Here is a 16074-nt window from a genome sequence, read left to right as displayed (position 1 = left end):
GCAGCCCCTCCGCACAGTATAATGTCCCACCGCAACCCCCCACACAGTATAATGTCCCACCGCAGCCCCTCCACACAGTATAATGTCCCACCGCAGCCCCCCACACAGTACAATGTCTCACCGCGGCCCCCCCACACAGTATAATGTCCCACCGCAGCCCCCCCACACAGTATAATGTCCCACCGCAGCCCCTCCACACAGTATAATGTCCCATCGCAGCCCCCCACACAGTATAATGTCCCACCGCAGCCCCTCCACACAGTGTAATGTCCCACCGCAGCCCCCCCACACAGTATAATGTCCCACCGCAGCCCCTCCACACAGTATAATGTCCCATCGCAGCCCCCCACACAGTATAATGTCCCACCGCAGCCCCTCCACACAGTGTAATGTCCCACCGCAGCCCCCCCACACAGTATAATGTCCCACCGCAGCCCCCCACACAGTATAATGTCCCACCGCAGCCCCCCACACAGTATAATGTCCCACCGCAGCCCCTCCACACAGTATAATGTCCCACCGCAGCCCCCCCCACAGTATAATGTCCCACCGCAGCCCCTCCCCGCAGTATAATGTCCCACTGCAGCCCCCCACACAGTACAATGTCCCACCGCAGCCCCCCACACAGTATAATGTCCCACCGCAGCCTCTCCACACAGTATAATGTCCCACCGCAGCCCCTCCACACAGTATAATGTCCCACCGCAGCCCCTCCGCACAGTATAATGTCCCATAGCGGCCCTCCACACAGTATAATATCCCACCACAGCCCACACACAGTATAATGTCCCACCGCAGCCCCCCCACACAGTATAATGTCCCACCGCAGCCCCCCACACAGTATAATGTCCCACCGCAGCCCCCCACACAGTATAATGTCCCACCGCAGCCCCTCCACACAGTATAATGTCCCACCGCAGCCCCCCCCACAGTATAATGTCCCACCGCAGCCCCTCCCCGCAGTATAATGTCCCACTGCAGCCCCCCACACAGTACAATGTCCCACCGCAGCCCCCCACACAGTATAATGTCCCACCGCAGCCTCTCCACACAGTATAATGTCCCACCGCAGCCCCTCCACACAGTATAATGTCCCACCGCAGCCCCTCCGCACAGTATAATGTCCCATAGCGGCCCTCCACACAGTATAATATCCCACCACAGCCCACACACAGTATAATGTCCCACCGCAGCCCCCCCACACAGTATAATGTCCCACCGCAGCCCCCCACACAGTATAATGTCCCACCGCAGCCCCTCCACACAGTATAATGTCCCACCGCAGCCCCCCACACAGTATAATGTCCCACCGCAGCCCCTCCACACAGTGTAATGTCCCACCGCAGCCCCCCCACACAGTATAATGTCCCACCGCAGCCCCTCCACACAGTATAATGTCCCACCGCAGCCCCTCCACACAGTATAATGTCCCACCGCAGCCCCTCCACACAGTATAATGTCCCACCGCAGCCCCTCCACACAGTATAATGTCCCACCGCAGCCCCCCACACAGTATAATGTCCCACCGCAGCCCCTCCACACAGTGTAATGTCCCACCGCAGCCCCCCCACACAGTATAATGTCCCACCGCATCCCCTCCACACAGTATAATGTCCCACCGCAGCCCCCCCACACAGTATAATGTCCCACCGCAGCCCCTCCACACAGTATAATGTCCCACCGCAGCCCCCCACACAGTATAATGTCCCACCGCAGCCCCTCCCCGCAGTATAATGTCCCACTGCAGCCCCCCACACAGTATAATGTCCCACCGCAGCCTCTCCACACAGTATAATGTCCCACCGCAGCCCCTCCACACAGTATAATGTCCCACCGCAGCCCCTCCACACAGTATAATGTCCCACCGCAGCCCCTCCACACAGTATAATGTCCCACCGCAGCCCCCCACACAGTATAATGTCCCACCGCAGCCCCTCCACACAGTGTAATGTCCCACCGCAGCCCCCCCACACAGTATAATGTCCCACCGCAGCCCCCCACACAGTATAATGTCCCACCGCAGCCCCCCACACAGTATAATGTCCCACCGCAGCCCCTCCACACAGTATAATGTCCCACCGCAGCCCCCCCACACAGTATAATGTCCCACCGCAGCCCCTCCACACAGTATAATGTCCCACCGCAGCCCCCCACACAGTATAATGTCCCACCGCAGCCCCTCCCCGCAGTATAATGTCCCACTGCAGCCCCCCACACAGTATAATGTCCCACCGCAGCCTCTCCACACAGTATAATGTCCCACCGCAGCCCCTCCACACAGTATAATGTCCCACCGCAGCCCCCCACACAGTATAATGTCCCACCGCAGCCCCTCCCCGCAGTATAATGTCCCACTGCAGCCCCCCACACAGTATAATGTCCCACCGCAGCCTCTCCACACAGTATAATGTCCCACCGCAGCCCCTCCACACAGTATAATGTCCCACCGCAGCCCCTCCGCACAGTATAATGTCCCATAGCGGCCCTCCACACAGTATAATATCCCACCACAGCCCACACACAGTATAATGTCCCACCGCAGCCCCCCCACACAGTATAATGTCCCACCGCAGCCCCCCACACAGTATAATGTCCCACCGCAGCCCCCCCACACAGTATAATGTCCCACCGCAGCCCCCCACACAGTATAATGTCCCACCGCAGCCCCTCCGCACAGTATAATGTCCCACCGCAGCCCCTCCACACAGTATAATGTCCCACCGCAGCCCCTGCACACACTATAATGTCCCACCGCAGTCCCTCCACACAGTATAATGTCCCACCGCAGCCCCTCCACACAGTATAATGTCCCACCGCAGCCCCTCCACACAGTATAATGTCCCACCGCAGCCCCTCCCCGCAGTATAATGTCCCATAGTGGCCCCTCCACACAGTATAATGTCCCACCACAGCCCCTCCACACAGTATAATATCCCACCACAGCCCACACTCAGTATAATGTCCCACCGAAGCCCCTCCACACAGTATAATATCCTACCACAGCCCACACTCAGTATAATGTCCCACCGCAGCCCCTCCACAGAGTATAATGTCCCACCGTAGCCCCTCCACACAGTATAATGTCCCACTGCAGTCCCTCCACACAGTACAATGTCCCACCGCAGCCCCTCCCCGCAGTATAATGTCCCATAGTGGCCCCTCCACACAGTATAATGTCCCACCGCAGCCCCTCCACACAGTATAATATCCCACCACAGCCCACACTCAGTATAATGTCCCACTGCAGCCCCTCCCTGCAGTATAATGTCCCATAGTGGCCCCTCCACACAGTATAATGTCCCACCGCAGCCCCTCCACACAGTATAATGTCCCACCGCAGCCCCTCCACACAGTATAATGTCCCACCGCAGTCCCTCCACACAGTACAATGTCCCTCCGCAGCCCCTCCCCGCAGTATAATGTCCCACCGCAGCCCCTCCACACAGTATAATGTCCCACAGTGGCCCCTCCACACAGTATAATGTACCACCGCAGCCCCTCCACACAGTATAACGTACCACCGCAGCCCCTCCACACCGCTCCAATACGGAGTATTAAAAAAGTAGGGGCAGGTTCAAGTCTACCGTTGTGTAGCACCCCTTCTTCTTTTTACATCAGTCTGTTGGGAAGTGAAGAGACCAATTGCTGGAGATTTGGGAGAGGAATGTTGTCCCATTCTTGTCTAATGTAGGATTTTAGCCTCTCAACACTCCTGGCTCTTCTTTGCCAGGTTTGGACTGCGGGCGGGTTAGTTCAGCACCAGGACTACAGTGTGTAGTGACCTCCCCTGAAAGAGATGTCTGGATTGAAACATGTGTTAAGGATGCATTCACATGGAGGAAAATGGCGCTGAATTTGGTGTGGAATACGCATCAGGAAAAGGAACCCATTGAAGTCAATGGGAGGCTTTTTTTTCAGCGCTGAATCTGATTCCGGATTCCGCACCAAATTCAGCGCTGTTTTCCTCCATGTGAGTGCACCATAAAACCTCTATATACAACATATATATCTACTGTATATTATCTTCTGCATTGATATTGCCTTTTAATACGTGTGGTGAATAAAATCTGTTTATATGAGATTTCCAAATCATTGCATTTTTTTTTTTTTTTTTTTTTTTACTTTTTAGGGTGCATTCACACTGAGTAAACGCTAGCTTATTTTGTAGAGTAAAATTACACTTGTAAATTTTGCTATCCCATTGACTTCAATGATATTTTTTTACAAGTGTAAAAATACGCCTGTAAAAAATACGCCTGTAAAAAATACGCCTGTAAAAATACGCCTGTAAAATGTCATTGAAGTCAATGGGATAGCAAAATTTACAAGTGTAATTTTACTCTACAAAATAAGCTAGCGTTTACTCAGTGTGAATGCACCCTTACACAGTGTCCTAGAACAGGGATTGTAATTGTACAAAACCAATAATACAATATTACACAATAATATAATTACAAATAACTAGGCCTCGTTCACATCTGCGTTGATAATCCGTTCAGGGGAGTGCGCATGGGACCCCCCGAATGGACTACCAAACGCACTGGCAAGCGGTGTGCAGTGAAAGCACACGGACTCCATAGACTATAATGGGGTCCGTGTGCTTTCCGTGCGCTGCCCGCTCAAATCATGTGGACATGAAAGTAAATCACGATCTACTTTTCTGTCCGCATGTTCCTTGCAGACCCCATTATAGATATATCAAACAACGCAATAAGCCATCAACATATACAAAACAATAAACTGCGCAATACACCAGGCTATGGAGTTGGAGTCGAAAAAATTTACTAAATAAAATGTCTTCGACACCCCAGAGTATAATAATAGCAGTTCCAATTTGGACGTGTTAGTTCTGAGTGAAACTGCAAATAAAATCTCACAAGTATTGTAATAACATGAACAAAATCATGTTAATTATCCTAGTAGTTGATGTTCGTTTTCAGTTATTTTTCAACTATTTGTTCAGCCCTAGAAAAAAACACTCCCTTCAATCAAATGGATTTAGGTGAGCACTTACGTCTCTGTTTAGTTGTTCATGCTTTGAATGTCTTATTGCACAATGTATAGCATGTACAGTGTTATTTATTGTAACACATATGCAGATGACTTATTGCACCATATCATGTAGTACGGTCTTTTCATTGTCTTGGCTGCTGAGTCATCACACCTTCTGTGCTGTTCCACTTTCTAGACAGAGGCATCGCAATGATTCTAGCCAAAGAGGAGAAACCCAGTTGCAGCTTTTGGTTGTACCGTGGCCATGTTCTTTTTTAACCACCCAAGATATGGCTGGACGTACTGAGGTCACACTGGGTGGAAAAGTCTCATAGAAATGGGAGATTTGGATCTGCCATCCTGGAACCTGTTGTGACTGTTGTAGCAGCCCATCAGTGCAATGTGTTTCTATGGTAGTCCAGGGTGGAAGGTTGACTACATCCAATGGCAAGTGTGGGAATCCTAGTGGGAGACTGAGAAGCGAGATCCATAGGAGCTGAGCGCCAACCACTGTGAGAACTGGGCAACAACAGTTGAACGGTTATTGCTGATCCTGGCTGCAACATATTTGTGGCTGAACAACTTTTACCTCAGTAAAATGCTTATGACAACAAACCCTACAGAAGTGATTGTGCTTTCTTTGGCTGGGCTCTACAAGTATACAAGTAATGGGGATCTGACTGTCCTTGTACTTGGGTATGATGGCATAAAAGATACTTGGTCTTACACAATCTGTTTGTATAGTCGGGCTCTATGGACTGAAAGGGTACTTGAGGTTGAGTTTTCATGAAAAATTGAAATATCTGCTAGGGTCTTGCTAAGCAATCTGTTCTATATATCTTATTTTATAAGGTTAGGTTCACACCTATCATCAACTCATGAGCAGACATGCTCCATTCTCTTATTGACAGTGACTTATTCCAAATCCAATATTTCAAGATCAGCTTCCTTAGCCACAGTTGTCTTCTTAGTTCCAGTTTGAGATATCTGGATCAAGGATCCAGTTCTATCAATATTAGATCTGCAGGTGTCCAAGGTGAGAGTGTACAAATTGTAGCCGCAAGTGTAGGTATTGCAGCTCTGTCCCATTGATCACTTTTCGTAAATGAATGCTACAGGAGAATATATGAAACTGTAAAATATATCTTATTGAATAAATATATTTTCTTCTTCCCTACTCTCTCCCTTCACTTGTACTCTTATCTTGTTAGTATCTGTATCTGTCTTTAGCCTCAAACACAAAAAAAGATGTCTATGGTGAGGGGAGGGGGGAGTAGGAGGCTGCTGCTAACTTATTTATTGCCTCATTCTATGCAGTGATAAAGCCTTCTCTTGATAAATAACAGTGTTAAGCTGGGTTCACAACACCGTTCGGGTCTCCGTATTAGGTTTCCATCTTTTGCCAGCAGAAGACGGAAACCTGTCATGTTATGTCTGGCCGTGAGCGCCGGTGAGCATTTTGTGCTCTCCGCGGCGAAACCGTTTTTTTTTAAACTGGACACAAAGTCCTGCATGTCCGACTCTGTGTCCGGTTTTAAAAAAAACAGTTTCACATAGCTATGCTATCTGTGTTCGTATTCAAGAAAATAACTTTAAGCTACTATCGAGATGGTATAGGACACCAGACTGGTTGGCACAGAAGGGCCTCTCAACTGATGATCAATGCTGGAGATGCTCCTCACAGAGGGGTACTTACCTTCACATTTGGTGGACATGCCCGAAGATCAGACCATTCTGGGATGAGGTTCTAGCTATCATCTCAAAAGTCAGAAGCTCCCCTCTTCATCTTAAACCGGAATCTCTCTTTCTCTCACTACCGACGAAGTCTTACGCCCCATCCAAGGACAGGCTGACCTACATGTTATTGGCAGCCGCCAAGCTTTTGATCCCAAGGTTCTGGATGCAGGAGCTGCCGCCATCAATCCAACTTTGGGAGCACACAGTACAAGACATTGCTAGGTTAGAGGAATTACTTAGCTGGACAAATAGAACTCATGACACATATGTTAAGGTCTGGGGACCGTGGAACAACTACAAAGCATCCACAATTCCACCGTCACTCACCTCTACTTAACTTTCCATTTATATATATATATATATATATATATATATATATATATATATAAATTTCTCAGTAAAAATTTTTGAATTAAAAAAAAAACAACTGTTTCGCCGCGGAGAGCATAAAATGCTCACCGGCGCTCGCAGCCGGAAACTTTTCAAACCCATTCAAATTAATGGGTATGAAACATGCCTGCAGGTTTCCGTCTCCTGCTCAGTTTCGTGCAGGAAACGGAGACCCCGGGCGCAGATGTGAACGAGCCCTTAAAAGTATTCCCTCACTCTCTCACTCACAATGTAGCACAGTTTAGCTGCAGTTATATGTACTGTATGTTGTAGAGATACGTGAACGTCTCGGGATTTTTACCGTTTCGGGTTCAGGTGGTTAGACTCCTACAATTGTCTTGGGTTGAACAAGTTTGGTATGTACCGCACCTTAAGGCTGAAGCCCCACATTACAGAAACGCAGCTTTTTTTGTTGCAGATTTTGTTGTGTTTTTTTTTTTAGCCAAATCCAGGAGTAGATTGAACAGAAGGGATAAGTATGAGAACTTCCTGTGTATCTCCCATTCCTTTTGTAGCCACTCCTGATTTTGGCTTAAAAAAGCCGCAACAAAATCTGCAACAAAAAAAGCTGCATTTCCGCAACGTGAGGCCTTAGCCGAAATTAGCTTATAACACATAGTGTATGACACTGTCACAGCTCCTAGGAATCTATCTGTCCAATTTATAGCTCTCAAAGACAAACACAAGTGATGTTACATCCCAAGGGAAGTGTAAAAAAAAAACAAAAAAAAAACATTCATACTCACTTTCCCTTTTTTGGGCCTGTTTGCGGCACTATCTTGGAGACCAGTGGCGTAACTAGGAATGGCGGGGCCCCCCTCGACCGACCCCCTCCTACGCATTCCTGCGTGCTCTATTATGCCCCATAGTGGCCCCTGCACACAGTATTATCCCCCATAGTGGCCCCTGCACACAGTATTATCCCCCAAAGTGGCCCCTGCACACAGTATTATCCCCCATAGTGGACACACATAAACAATTATTATACTCTGGGGTCTTTTCAGACCCCAGAGTATAATAATCGGAGGCCCAGGGGGAGAAAAACATAAAAAAAAAACCTCTGTTACTCACCTATCTCCCGGCTCCTGTGCTGTCGGCCTCCGCTGTAGTCCAGCTTCAATTACGTCAGATGTCACATGATTCGGGATGCAGGCCGGGGTCATGAGACGTCAGATGACTAGGCCTGAAGCCTGCCCGAATCATGGAGAGGTAAGTAACACTGTTTTTTATGTTTCTTACCTCTCCCGGGCCTCTGATCATTATACTTGGGGGTCTGCAAAGACCCCCAGTATATTAATAGTTTTTGTGGGGCCCGCGGTGTCACTTACCAATCCCAGCCCTGCCAGGATCAGTAAGTAAATAGGACCCGTTACCGGCTGCAGTTACCCATTACAACATTTAATATATTCCCCTGGGATAATCATTTATTACAAGTGGTTTTATAACTGGAAACATGATTTAAGGAGAACTTGTCATATCAAAAATGCTGTTTCTATTACAGAAGAAAGAGCTGAGCGACTTGATATATTATATTGTAGGAAAATAACCAGTATAACTTCTTTTACTACAATTATGAGTAAACATTCGTGCCATCTTATAGGAGGCTTTCTCGGCTCCAGGGCTATGAAGACTGGCATAAGTAACGCCAGTCTTATAAATCTGCCGCACTGTGCTCTGTGCCACATTAAACAGAACGCAAATCGAATCCACAGGACACCGAGATTTCATCCTTTGCAATGACAAAATTGGCAGTGTGTGGGCAGACCATCGAAGGGTTAAATGTAGCGGTTAAGGAATACCCTTTACCAGGCCGCAACTTAGATTTTATGAAGATGTGACATACAGTACGCTCTGACTTTGTTGTACAGCTCCGCTGTCTCGGAGATTCCCTCCTTACTAAAAATAGCAAATATAGTCACGAATATCACAATGAAAAGTCACCCTACTATTCTGGGATGTTCACACGTCGTATGGCTGAGGTCCAGTATGAGACTTGTATGTACATGAGGATGCCAGTGACATATTACAGAGTAATGAGGGTAATAAATAGCTGACAACTACCTGGACTCACGTGTGGACGGAGATGTGGCACAGTCACCTATGTGTTAGTAGTTATCTATGCCGCCCTTAATGTGCCCTCTTTATGACAACTGCACCTTGAACATGTTCTCTAGGCTGTAATAAAAGGAGATACCGTAAGTAACACAAAAATAAGGGGGATTTTGTCACAAAAAAAGCCTTAACCACTTCAATGCCAGGTCAATTTCTCTGGTTCAGGACTAGACAATGTTACCTGTATTCTGTGGGTCAGTACAATCATAGTGATTCCAGATTTATAGGGATCCGATCATTATGATGATCCTATCATTAACACGTAGGAATAGCCTTAAGAAAGACTATCCTTCTCCTATCTTTAGATGTCTTCTCCGCGCCGCCGTTCGGTAGAAATCCTGGTTTTCGTTGGTATGCAAATGAGTTCTCTCACAGCACTGGGGGTGGTCCCCAATGCTACGAGAGAACTCTCCATTGACGCCTCCCAGTGGCGTAACTAGGAATGGCGGGGCCCCGTGGCGAACTTTTGACATGGGGCCCCCCCTCCCCAAACCGATGCCGAAGACCTCGACTGACCCCCTCCTCCGCACTCTATTATGTCCCTTAGTAAGCCCTGCACACAGTATTATCCCCAATAGTGTCCCCTGCACACACAGTATTAACCCCTATAGTGTCCAATGCACACAGTATTAACCCCTATAGTGTCCAATGCACACAGTATTATCCCCCATAGTGTCCCCTGCGCACACAGTATTTACCCCTAGTGTCCCCTGCACACACAGTATTATTAACCCCTATAGTGTCCAATGCACACACAGTATTAACCCCTATAGTGTCCAATGCACACAGTATTATTAACCCCTATAGTGTCCAATGTACACACAGTATTAACCCCTATAGTGCCCCTGCACACACAGTATTATCCCCAATAGTGTCCCCATATGTCCCACTGTGGACACCTATAAACATTTATTATACTCTGGGGTCTGAAAAGACCCCAGAGTATAATAATCGGAGACCCGGGGGATTAAAACCATTAAAAGAACAGAGATAGTTGCTTACCTGTTCCTGTCGGCTGTCCTGTCCGCTCTTGTCCAGCTTTAATGACGTCAGACGTCACATGACCCGGGAAGCTGGCCTGGGTCATGTGACGTCAGACACGAATGACGGAGGCCTGGCAGGATCGCGGAGAGGTAAGTAACACTGTTTTTTATGTTTCTTACCTCTCCGGTCCGCCGATCATTATACTCGGGGGTCTGCAAAGACCCCCGAGTATAATGATAGCCTCTGTGGGCCCCGCAGTGTCACTTGCCGATCCCGGCCCAGCCAGGATCGGCAAGTGAATGGGGCCCGTAACGGACTTTTAAAAAAAAAAAAAAAAAAAACCGCAGCGGTAGCGGCTGTCACCGGGCCCCCTAATGGCCCGGGCTCTGTGGCAGCTGCTACTGCTGCTACCACGGTAGTTACGCCCCTGACGCCTCCATCTTCTTCTGGAATGGCTTCTTCACGCGTCTTCTTCTGGCGCTGGGGGTCAAACTTCTACGCATGCGCAAGTCGGCTCTGCCATCAGGGCTCGGGCAGAGCCGACTGCATGTACATGCAGGCGGCCATTTTTTGTGGCTGCTCACACGAGCATGTGCGGTACGCTCTGTACTCCGTTGAATTACCGGAGCATACTGCGCATGGCAGCGGGGCAACCTATCCTCCCAAATTTCCACACGATCTAAAAACACAGCACAAAATCTCTATCTCTATTGGTCATTCTTCAAATACGGATACTTCATAAACAGACCAGAGGATTTACTTTATTTTACAACTCGTCCCATGTAGAGCGAGACCTCAAGACAAGTGGGAAGCAGAAGGTGGAAGTAGTAAGGATGAGGCTCTTGGACCAGTTTCCATCTTTCCTTCATGTCAGGCCGTCCCCCTGTCCACTTATACGGGTGAATAGTAAGCCACCTCTGTCCCCACATTGGGCGACAATTTCCGTGAGTGCAATCTGCTCTGGGTATCACTGTACTGAAGTCCAAATGAGTCCAAATGGTAAATGAGCCGACTCAGAGAAACACACACAACCACAAATATGTGACCAATACGGATTCTGGTCTTTAATGGTGGATGGTTGGGTTTTTATACATAGTAGGTGTGGTTATACATTGCATAGACAAAGAGAAGATGCGATTAGTATAATTAACATAACATCATTGGGAATACAATTGTCACATACAAACAAGATTGCAGTTCTAGCCCCATTAAAACATGGAAACCTCCATGACCATCACATGCACTGTCTACGTATTTGGACCCCTGCAGTAGAATAGAAAAACAGCATTTCTCCCTATCCAATAGTTGGTAGACTCCAGCAGATGCTTCCTTATGGATGGATTGAGCGACACAATACTCCCGGATGCCTGGTGACACTCCTGGTGTATGGGAGCCATCGGTTGGGTGCGGTTTCTCTGGCCAGTACTCGTCGCTCTCTATCTCCCAGTTTCGGGGGTCTGCAGACTCGGGGCACATTCCGACAATCACTTCATAATCACATAGGCCACTGTCGATTTTGGGTAATTCAGTTCGCTTGCTATGTTCCTTAAGGATCGCCCATTTCTGTGGTACCCCTTAATTACCCCTTTCTCGAAATCGGGCAACTCTGCACTTCTTGGCATCTTGCATACGACTAATTCCAATCCTGTTTCCTAATTAATGGCGGAAGGCGTGACGTACATCACGAGCGCAGATATCTTCATTTGCATGGTTGTCCAAATACTTATTGGTAGACAGTGTATTGTCCTAAGTGTAAACCAACAGTTAAAGGGATCCTATCATTCAGAAGGTATTTGTTCTCACTACCACGTAAGAATAGCCTTAAGAATGGCTATTCTTCTCCTACCTTTAGATGTCTTCTCCGCGCCGCCATTCCGTAGAAATACCATTTTTCGCCGGTATGCAAATGAGTTCTCTTGCAGCACTGGGGGCGTCCCCAATGCTGCGAGAGAACTCTATCCAGTGCCGCCTCCATCTTCATCAGGAACATCCTCTTCTTGTGTCTTGGCCATTTTTCTTGTGGCTGCGGGCAAGCGCAGTCGGCCTACAAGTTTCACATCCTACGCTGGAAGAAGACAGAGGAAGAGGATGTTCTTAACGAAGATGGAGGCAGCGCTGGAGAGAGTTCTCTCGCAGCATTGGGGACGCCCCCAGTGCTGTTTGAGCTCCTGGGCCCGCCCCTAGTGCTGCGAGAGATCTCATTTGCATACCGGCGAAAACCGGTATTTCTACGGAACGGCGGCGCCGAGAAGACATCTAAAGGTAGGAGACGAATAGCTTTTCTTAAGGCTATTCCGATGTGTTGGGGAGAAAAAATACCTTCTGAATGATAGGATCCCTTTAAGTCCTAGGGTCAGCAAAGTACCTTCAACTTAACTAAAGTCGTGAGATAGAGGGGTGCTGTTGGTGAAATTCTCTGAGTATCGATGGAATCAGATCAGTCGATATCTAAAACCTAAAGAATATCCGGTGTGTTGTGTAATATATGAGAGAAGTAAACATCATTCCATGTCCTCCCCCGCATTTTATTTTCATTTTTATGATGTTAGCCTAGTGTTCTCACCGATGACATGATCTGCAATGTGAGCTTGCTCATCTAAAAATAGCAATGCTAGAATAAGCCAAGAATGGAACATTTACAACACTTGTGTGTGACAATGCTATACCCTGCTACCATGGGAACATTACACAGATACATGCCAGGCATGATAGCAATGAGAAGGGCACTGGCGAGGGCGATGGTTAACCCCTATCACAGCTGGACATTGTTCTTGACCTGTAGTTTTGTTATATGAGCAGAGTCCCTCCGGCTCGGAGCTGCTTTACACATTACGCTATAGCCAAGGAATCCTGACTGGAGGACACTGTAAATTCATGACGCAGTATAAATAGTGGCCGAGATCCAGATGCAAATACGACAAAACCCACAAGCAGAATGTTCTCTCCATCTAGGCTTTAGAAACAACAGCAGCACGCCATGAAAAAATATTGAGAAAAATAAATTGTTTTATTCACGCAAGTGCTCATATGCAACAGTTACATTAGCCTATTGCACAGCTATCTATCTATCTATCTATCTATCCATCCATCTCCTATCTATCTATCTATCTATCTATCTATCTATCTATCTCCTATCTATCCATCCATCTATATCACATTCTATCTTTCATCCATCTATTCATCAATCCATCTCGCATTCTATCTATCTACTATCTATCTATCTATCTATCTATCTATCTATCTATCTATCTGTCTGTCTGTCTGTCAGTCTATCTATCTATCTCCTATCTATCTATCTATCTATCTATCTATCTATCTATCTATCTATCTATCTATCCATAACGCATTCTATCTATCTATCTATCTATCTATCTATCTATCTATCTATCTATCTATCATCTATCTATCTATCCATCCATCTATCTATCTATCTATCTATCTATCTATCTATCTCGCATTCTATCTATCTATCTATCTATCTATCTATATCACATTCTATCTATCTATCTATCTATCTATCTATCTATCATCTATCTATCCATCCATCTATCTATCTATCTATCTATCTATCTATCTCGCATTCTATCTATCTATCTATCTATCTATCTATCTATCTCGCATTCTATCTATCTATATTGCATTCTATCTATCTATCTATTCATCTATTTATCTATCTATTGTAAGCTGATGGCCGGCCAGGTAATGGAGGGGGTGTACATCTCACCCAGACTATTAAGGTGGGTGATATGAGAAAACTGCAAAAAGAATGTTTCTCAGCAGATAACTATTGTCTACTGAGGGTTATTTCAGAGTTCCGGTTACTGGGCTGAATTTTTAGGAATGGCAGGTAGGTTGGTAGTGGGACCTGTCATTCCACCCCCCTCCAGTCCACACTTTGGAGATCTTCCTGCAGCGACTCAGCTTTTGAGAGTCTCCTCGTCAAGGAGGCTTAAGAAGTCAGCTCCAGCAGCAGACTTTGGCCAGAGTTTGGCTGGAGAGCCAACAGAGAGGTCATATTTTTGGAGCTGTGTCCTGAATGATTCTACTGGCTTTTTTGGATTTCTGTTCTTCTAGATGAGGTAACCTATTCTATGTTAGTTAGAGCCTAGCCGGGCAGGGATTTTTGTATTGTTTCCTTTTGTCGCTGCACTACCTTTTTGAGTGAAAATAAACTCTACCTTTGTTTTGGACTAAAGAAATTGGACTTTTGTGTCTATGCCACCCCACCTAGCAACCCCAGACCCTGACACTATCTATCTATCTATCTATCTATCTATCTATCTATCAGCGCCGCACCTCTCATGAGGCGACCTGAAGCGAGCGCTTCAGGCGGCGCTATGTCAGGGCCCCAGGGAGGGCGGCATTTTTGATTACCTAAGCCAGTCCAGGACAAGCTGTCTTGGACTGGCTTAGCACCGAGCGGTGGTTTGGGGAGGCCACTGGAGCAGCGCTGCTCCGGCAGCCTCCCCTCACGCTCAGGCAGAGAGCAGGTCCTCTCCGTGCCTGCTTTCTGCCTGCGAACGGCGCTAAGCCCTGCCCCCTTCGCTCCACCACGCCCCCTCCGATCCACCACGCCCCCTCCGCTTTGCCCCCTCCTCCTGGGGGGGGGCGGCTTTCCGTAGTTCGCCTCGGGCGGCGAAAGGGGTAGGTTCACCCCTGCTATCTATCTATCTATCTATCTATTCATCCATCCATGTATCTATCTATACAATATGTCTCCATTTCAATCTGTGGATACAATGGCAGACCAGCACTCACCCTGTGACTCCGCTATCTGCAATGTGTGACTTGGCTCAAGCAGGTGCAATGACATTATGTCTGCGGTTCAAAGCCAGAGCCTGTACAGATGAGAGGAGACCTGCTGCATAGGAACACATAGGCCACTATAGACACATTATATTGTGGGGGGGGGGGGGGAGAGGGGACCCTAATATGTAGCACCAGTCTTTTCTCCCAATATGTTTTAACTGCCAATGTGCATATGTTGCTACTAGTGCAGAGTCTATGTACCATGTGCAAATGTTATCATACTCCTATGGTCCCCACAGAGTATAATTTTCCCTTGTAGCCCTTATAATATAATGTCCCCCTTCATTGTGGCTCCTACAGTATAATATCCTCCTTGATATGGCCTCACTGTATAATACCCTCCTTAAAGAGGACCTTTCATGTCCTCGGGTACATGCGGTTTTATATACCGCTAGAAAGCCAACAGTGCGCTGAATTCATCCCATTATATGCCCCGGTGCAAGTGCTGTCTGTGCTGTTACTGATATCTCTTCACTGTCAGAAGGACGTTCTGACAGGCTCTGAGGAACGCCCCTGCTGACAGTACTGTCCATAGCTCTGTAATGTCGGAGGGGTTTTTTCTTACCGCCCAGCCATGTCACTAAGCTGTGAGGAACGCCCCCTCCCTCCTGACAGTACTCGTCCATATCATCATGGCTGGGCGGTGAGGAATGCCCCCTCTGACAGTACAGGGCTATAGACAAGTAGTGTCAGGGGACGCTCCTCATAGCCCAGCTAGACTGTCAGGAATGCCCTTCTGACAGTGAAGAGATATCAGCACCGATAGCTCTTGCCCTGGGGCACAAAACGGGAAAGCCAACAGTGCACTGAATTCAGCGCATTGTCGGCTTTCTAGAGGTATATAAAACCGCATGTGCCTGAGGATATGAAAGGTCGTCTTTAATATGACCCCCACAATATAATGCCACCTTTAATATAGCCAATACAGTATAATTCCTCTTGGATATGGACCCCACCAGTGGCGTAACTACCACCATAGCAGCAGAGGCAGCTGCCACAGGGCCCGGGACATTAGGGGCTACCACTGCTATCATTATACTCGGGGTCTTT

Source organism: Leptodactylus fuscus, chromosome 5 (assembly GCF_031893055.1).
Source record: "Leptodactylus fuscus isolate aLepFus1 chromosome 5, aLepFus1.hap2, whole genome shotgun sequence".
Taxonomy (NCBI): Eukaryota; Metazoa; Chordata; class Amphibia; order Anura; family Leptodactylidae; genus Leptodactylus; species Leptodactylus fuscus.
This window is presented reverse-complemented; position numbering follows the sequence as displayed.